The 8,040-nt window shown below is 35.5% G+C and overlaps 1 pseudogene; it reads left to right on the top strand.

The window, feature by feature from the left end:
* Positions 1–259: 259 nt before the first annotated feature.
* LOC120194572 lies at positions 260–3,077 on the top strand (annotated as a pseudogene).
* The last annotated feature ends 4,963 nt before the right edge of the window (positions 3,078–8,040 follow it).

The raw sequence follows: 8,040 nt of genomic DNA, 5'->3' as shown, positions 1-8,040 counted from the left end.
GATCCAAGTTTTGGGAAGTGATATGCGGCGAGCACGGTGTTGATTACCGGAAGGTACACTGGAGATGGAACATCGATATGCAACTAGAGCGGATTGATGTGTATTACAATGAGGCTTCCGGTGGAAGGTACGTTCTCGTGCGGTCCTTATGGATCTTGAACCTGGTACTATGGAGAGAAATCCTTCATGTTCAAGGAGGTCAATGCGGGAACCAAATCGGATCCAAGTTTTTGGGAAGTGATATGCGGCGAGCACGGTGTGATCCTACGGAAGGTACACTGGAGATGGAACATCGATATGCAACTAGAGCGGATTGATGTGTATTACAATGAGGCTTCCGGTGGAAGGTACGTTCCTCGTGCGGTCCTTATGGATCTTGAACTGGTACTATGGATAGTATCAGATCCGGTCCATACGGCCAGATCTTAGGCCATGATAATTGTTTGGACAATCGGGTGCCGGAAACAACTGGGCCAAAGGTCACTACACTGAAGGAGCCGAGTTGATTGACGTGTTCTTGATGTTGTTCGCAAAGAGGCTGAGAATTGTGATTGCCTACAAGGTATATATATCTTCCTTGCTTCAACATTTCGATACGGATGAAAGTATAGTTTGATGTTTCAGCTTAAAATTTTTAATTTGACAAAATCTACTTTGATTTTGTGAAGTTGATTCTATCTGTAATTTTCCTGACCCTTTCAATAATTGCTTTGCTCATTTTATTTTCAACTCAAAGTTTGAAACTCTTATCTCTCTGAGTGCCATGTCACTTCCATGAGAACGATGTAATATTGTTCTGTGGATGATCTATTGATTTTCTTTCGGCGATGAAAATAAAGGTAAATTAATCTCATTTGATCTATAAGCTTTAAAAATGACGAGCAAGATCTTAAATGTTCAGATTAATATTTCGTTGTGAAATTATTTGGAAGGTACCTCTTGGTTCAATTAGTAAGCTTCGTTTTGTCTGTTGCGGAGGCGGGAGCATGGATCTATATACCTTATGTTATATATCTTATTATCTATATAAGCAAAACTCACTTTTTATTTTTTTTCTTCTTATCCATTATCGTACCGACAATCTTCTTACCATTATATGTTTCTTTGCAAAAGTTAACAAAATTTTGCATCTTACTGCACTGATTAATTTTAATGCATTAGGTGGAGCCTTGGGGGCCCGTGCCAGCTATATCATATATATGAATGCTGTCTTTAGTCTTTACATTATTATAATGGCTTTGTCAATATTTTGATATCTGAATCTGAAGTAAAGATAAGGATTCCTAAATGAGCATGGAGAATCCTAACGTGCATAAAGGCATGGGGTCATGTGACTTTTGTATCTACCTGAAAATGATAAAAATTACATGGTAAATTGTAATATTGGCATGAGTACTGGATTTTTTCTAATACAAAATTTGAAGAATAGTAGGTATAAACCAATTAAAAAATATTGACTGTTTGGATTTTGGATTAGTTCGATCTTCCAAGTAGTGGTCATTGCCTAACATTAAGATAAGATGTAAACCTCACCGTTGAATCTTGCACAAGTTAATCGTAATTTCTTATTTATTTACTTAAACCTTGTTTGGTCCTGGTAAATAGAGCGTGCTAATACTATCTATCCAGTTTTTCTACTTCTAGGACAGAGTTGACTTAAATATGACCTTGAGTGTTGTATTTAGCAATAATAGATCTTATAGGTTAAAAATTGGCAATTTCCCCATTTCCCCTTGGATTGTGATGAAGCTAACTTTTTTTTTATGTTAATCTGAACAGGTTTCCAGGTATGTCATTCACTTGGGAGGCACAGGCTCTGGCATGGGAACTCTCCTGATATCAAAAATTAGAGAGGAGTATCCAGACAGGATGATGTTGACATTCTCTGTTTTCCCTTCACCGAAAGTCTCCGACACAGTTGTGGAGCCTTATAATGCCACCCTCTCTGTGCATCAGTTGGTTGAGAATGCTGATGAATGCATGGTCCTTGACAATGAGGCTCTTTATGATATTTGCTTCCGGACACTGAAGCTCACTACTCCTAGCTGTGAGTGATAAAATATTTTTTTCTTGATGGAAGGTTCCGCGGTTTGCTATAATGTGAAACTAATTTAACATACTGGAGCTAACTCTACACTTTAATCTTGCAGTTGGAGATCTGAACCACTTGATTTCTGCAACTATGAGTGGTGTAACTTGCTGCCTGAGGTTCCCTGGACAGCTGAACTCTGACCTCCGGAAATTGGCAGTTAACCTGATCCCATTCCCACGTCTTCACTTCTTTATGGTTGGTTTTGCACCACTCACATCCCGTGGTTCCCAGCATACTTTCTCTCACTGTACCGGAGCTGACTCAGATGGTACATTTCTCTCACTGTACCGGAGCTGACTCAGCAGAGTGGGATGCCAAGAACATGATGTGTGCTGCTGATCCTCGCCATGGTCGCTACCTGACAGCGTCAGCTATGTTCCGAGGAAAAATGAGCACCAAAGAGGTTGATGAACAGATGATGAATGTCCAGAACAAGAATTCATCGTACTTTGTGGAGTGGATTCCCAATAACGTGAAGTCCAGCGTTTGTGATATCCCGCCGAAGGGTCTAACGATGTCGTCTACTTTTATAGGGAACTCGACATCCATCCAGGAGATGTTTAGGAGGGTAAGCGAGCAATTCACGGCAATGTTCCGCCGTAAGGCCTTTCTGCATTGGTATACTGGCGAGGGGATGGATGAAATGGAGTTCACAGAAGCAGAGAGCACATGAATGACTTGGTTGCAGAGTATCAGCAATATCAGGATGCAACAGTGGAGGATGAAGGTGAGTATGAGGAGGACGAGGAGGTTCCGGACGAGAACTATGAGAACTAAAATGTGTTGGTAATCAGCTGCGATGAACCTGAATGAAGTTTGAGAATAGCAGCAACCTCTGGCTTGGTATATACCACCGTGGCTATCAGTGTTTGTTTAATTCTCTGCTATGTTCCTTGTATTCCGAATATTATGATGTATGCTTTTTTTTTCAGACATGAAATTATCAGTTATATTTTCGAACACGATATAATCTGGGACGCTTGAATTCGGTGTAAAGGTTACATAATCTTTCAAAATCACTTTGTCGATCACTTTTCGTTTACAAATAGGTAGTGCAAGCACTATTTCGTTAATAATTAGCCCTGTGCAAACATAATTGGCATAAGATATAAATTAACTTTGATTGCTTCAATAAGCGAATGGATGAGTAAATTTAGAAGAAAGGCCATCTTATCTTGCCTTGGGAGAGGAGGATCGGAGCTTTAAATGCCAGAAGTGAACAATTTGGGCGACAAAATGCTTTTCTTTGCGAGATCAATTATTATTTGTCCGAATCATATGAATCCATGTTTCAGCTAGATTGACCAAAAAGGAGCAGAGCTTTCTTTCGTTCTTCATAATCGCATCAAATTCATTGATGCACCGTTCTTGTAGTGCTAAACAGAAGTTCATTCCCTAGCTGCACAACGTTTTAATGCAGGTGTACAAGAAGAACTCCTTGGGGGTTCCATAAGGATTCTCTCTTCACATTTTAGAAACTTCATCGAATCAACTTGCATCAACCTCCTCCTAAGATAATTCAAGTTCTAATCTCTCAATTATTTCATCCTTTTCGGCATTCGATGACCTCAGGTCCTCTATATTGGAAAAGATTGCCTCGATTTTCTTCTTAGCCTTATTAAGTTCAGAATTCTTGTTTACTTCATTTATAAACTTAATTTCTATAATATGTATCAGTGATAAAAAAAAGAATATTATTCTCTAAATAATCCGAATTCGAATAACTATGCCTAAATATGTGTATATTATCATAAGATAAGAAAATTTTAAACAAATATTACATTATAATACAATGATATATAATTTAAAACACAATGATATCTGTGTTAACATATAGAAAGAGAGACGGCACTATCACTCGTATATTGATAAAACCTATAAAATCCTAAAGAGGACCAGGCTACTTATACATGAAGAAGAGAGGTAGTGAACGGCCGAGACTTCCTAACAAACTCCTAACAGTCTCAACTGAAGACTAACCTATCTAACAACCTATACCAGCGCAGAACAACACCCTAACTGCACTTGGTAACTGACACCCTAACTGCACTTGGTAACTGTGTAAGTGTGTATACTCATAACAATGACCATACTTCCCACACAACTATCATTGTGGCTTGTTATTAGATCGACCTCTGACTCTTCCACGACCATAGGAAACACCTCCACGAGAGCTTCTAGATGAATCATTCAACGAGAACGAACCATCACCCTTGTTAGCACTTACACGTGCTAGGTAGGTAATCTGTTGTGAACAGTTTTTCAGTTGCAGTCAGTTAGGAGTTTAACAATTGTGTATAAATTGTAATTTGGTGGCAATGAATAACTACCCTTTTCTGCATATGAAATGTACAAAGAAAATAAAAGAAAGTCAAAGAAGTAGGAAAACTGACAACCCTCAACGGGAAGAGACTGAGACTGAGAGACACATTAGCTTGAATCAGCAGGTTGTCAGACAAAAACTCCTTATTCCGAGACTCACGGTCAAGAAGCATCTCCGTTAAGCATGAAAGAGTTAATGATTCCGAGAGTGAAGCGAATGACGTAGTGCAGAAAATTTGGAACTAAAATGTGCTCCAAACAACATGGAGATAGCTTGCCAGATATCATGCGCCGTCGTGACCCAATCAGGTGAGACAGCTCAAAAGACACCGTGGATAACAACCAGGACGCAAGCAACTTGTCTTGTTGCCAAAGGATCTGAAAACACGGATTCTCGACTAACAACCCATCCTTAACTCATCTGGAGAAGACGAGCTATCCAGAAATCGCAGCAATCCATATCCATCCATAATCAGCAGGATCTGATGCTTCCAAAGGATATAATTGGATTGGGAAAGCTGAGAGTGTCAAGCTTCGGCAAATGTTGCACCACCGTTGTAGACAGAGGCAACGAGCTAGAAGAACCATGACCAGTAACTTGAGAATCAATTGCTATAGCACTCAAAAACACCATAGAGGAACCAAAAAACAATTAAAAAGCGACTGATATCATTTTAACATAAGAAAGAGATACGACACTCTCACCCATATTATTGATAAAACTTGTAATATCCCAAAGAGGACTAGACTACTTATACACGAAGAAGAGAGGTAGTGAACGGGCGAAACTTCCTAACAGTCGAAGACTAACCTTTCTAACAACCTATACCAGTGCAGTACAACACCCTAACTGCACTTGGTAACTATGTATACTCATAACAATCTGGTGTAGTTTACTAGAATAGTTATTAGCATTGTTTGATTATGGACAGGTTTTGACCGATCGAACCAATCAAAAGTTCAACCTCCAGATCGATTTTATTAGTGGACCGCGACGCATAAAATGGAAAACATTCCCGATTGGTCGAGCAGCCTGCCAGCTGTCCGACATTTTCATCCATAAATCCTCGTCCTGTCCCAAGTCCCGACAAGCTGAATTATCAAGTAAAGTACTGTTCCAAAATCCGATGCCAGTCCAACAATGATTTCATTCGTGCGTGTTTTGTGGCTTTTGACGCCAGGCTAGGGGCCCAACTCTTCCAATTCCACTTCTCTGCTAAACCCTTCGCAATACATTTCTTACTTTATTTATGAATTTTAATTCAGATTAAAAATGTTGTTGAAATACGGCTACATTGTTTATAAAAAAAACACTTTTAAAAAATGTTTTAAAGTGTTGAGAAAATATGGCATGTTAATTGAAAATATTTAATAATACTGTCAAAAGTATTATGAAATAATTTAGGAATGTCGTTAGAAAATAAAAGTATCATAAATATTTTGGATTCTACAATATTTGATTGGATTAATCAGTTAATAAATTGGATATCAATAATTAAATTTGAAAAATAAAAGTTTTACATAATATCTAAATAATATTTTTTATAACTTTATATCCCAAACATAAAAATAAAGTCAAAAACTAATTACTTATCTTTTTTAAGTTGAATTGAAAAATATTTTGCATTCTAAAAAATATTTTTTAATCTTGTTATTTATTGTTTCAAAAGGTATAATAATAAACTTAATTATCAACATTTATTTTTTTCATTGTTAAATAATCTTTATTTTCAATAATTAAATTTAGTTTTTAATATTTTAAATGAGAGTAATAATAATTTAAAATAAAAATATATATTAAAATATTAAAATTTTAATGATTTTAAAATGATAATTCATATGTACTTCATGTTAATGTGACACCGTTTATCTTATATATGATATATAAATAATTTAAAATTATAAAATATTTTAGAAGTTAAAGAATTAGAAAACAACTGCATGAAGTAGGATGTCATATCAATGATATTTCAATTTTAATATTTTAGTTATTACTTGTTTGGAGAATAATAATTTTATTCTTTTTGAAAAATTAAAGTTGGTTTAAGGTTAAATATAATGCTGTCTTAAATTAAAAGTTAAATTTAACTTAAAATTACAAAGATTACCATTACGTTTACATATACTTTTTTCTCCTCCAATTCGAAGGCTTCGCCAGTTTAATCTCGACCGACCCGGGTCACACACCTGATCTTGGTGGATAAGTCTTCTAGCAAAATTTTTTTGCATACACAAAGACTCAAACCTGAGACCTTGCTTAAACGATATTATGCTACTTACCACTTGAACCAACCTCTTTGGTCGTTTAACTTAGACTTTTCATTCAAAATTAATAAAAATAAAGTTGTATTTAAAATTAATCTTTTATATTTCATATTAAATATGTTACCTAATTCTTTAAAAAGAACCTAAAATGTTTGAGTAAATTTTCATTTTCCATACTGAAGTTTCAAAAGTAACAAATTGGTCGCTAACATTATCGATTTGTAACAAAATGTTCACTAACTTTATCAATTTGTAACAAAATGGTCACTCAACCGTTATCTATGTTAAATCGATGACGTGACAACATTAAAAAATGTTAATATATAGTTTACCCCTAAATATTGCTAAAATATTAAATAAGTCCTTAACAATGATTTTATATCTAAGTCATCCCAAAAGCTTTTTAATTTATAGTTTTTTTTCAAACACCTCACCATCACAACTATATTTGAACCACCTTTCTTACCAAACGAAAATCACACTGCATAAATAAATGGAGCTTTTCTATTAAAGACAATACATGAGTATTTAAAGCCCATATTGGATTAATTTTAATGTAAAATAATGTTTTTAGATGGTTTTCGTTTTGCAAGGAAAGTGGTTAGAATATTTAAAGACAAACAAGAGTTTTGCTTAAATGTGGTTTTCGTTTTTGTAAAGAAAGTGGTCAGAATATAATTGAGATGGTGGGATGTTTGAAAAAAACTAAAGTTTAAAAAGCTTTTGGGTTAAATTATATAAAATCATTTATGGACCTATTTGAAGTTTTAGCAATAGTTTAGGGGTAAAACTAAATATTAACCTTTTTATTAACGATGTCACATCATCAATTTAACATAGATAACGGTGGAGTGACCATTTTGTTACAAATCGATAACGTTAGTGACTAATTTGTAACTTTTTAAACTTCAATGGGAAAACAAAACTTACTCGAAAATTAGTGACCATTGATGTAGTTTACCCTTTTTAAAAACACTTTGAACTGTGGGTGCATGAATATCATTGAGCACAATTCTGGCATCTAAAGACTAAACACCTCTTTTATGCAATAATTCAGCGACTTAAAACACCTTGAAAGCTGCTGAAATGATTTGGCAATAGAGTCGTGAGCAGGGTACAGCTGTCGTCGGAAAGAGGGTTTGAAGGAACAGCTGTCTAGTTGATTGGATTAGGTTGGTTAGTTGGAGTGATGTTTATAAAGAGCACTTGCACAAGTGACAAACTCCCATCCTTTTCCGACTGAACAATGGCTAATTAGGCAAATTACCCCATATTTCAAAACCCTTTGTTGCTCATTAATATTGCTAACGCTGAAGAGATGAGCTCTATTTCAAGCCTAAAACGAACGCCAAACTTCTTTA

Source organism: Hibiscus syriacus, unplaced genomic scaffold (genome assembly GCF_006381635.1).
Source record: "Hibiscus syriacus cultivar Baekdansim isolate YM2019G1 unplaced genomic scaffold, ASM638163v2 tig00117000_pilon, whole genome shotgun sequence".
NCBI lineage: Eukaryota > Viridiplantae > Streptophyta > Magnoliopsida > Malvales > Malvaceae > Hibiscus > Hibiscus syriacus.
Note: the sequence above shows the minus strand (reverse complement) of the source record. Positions and strands in the feature narration are given on the sequence as shown.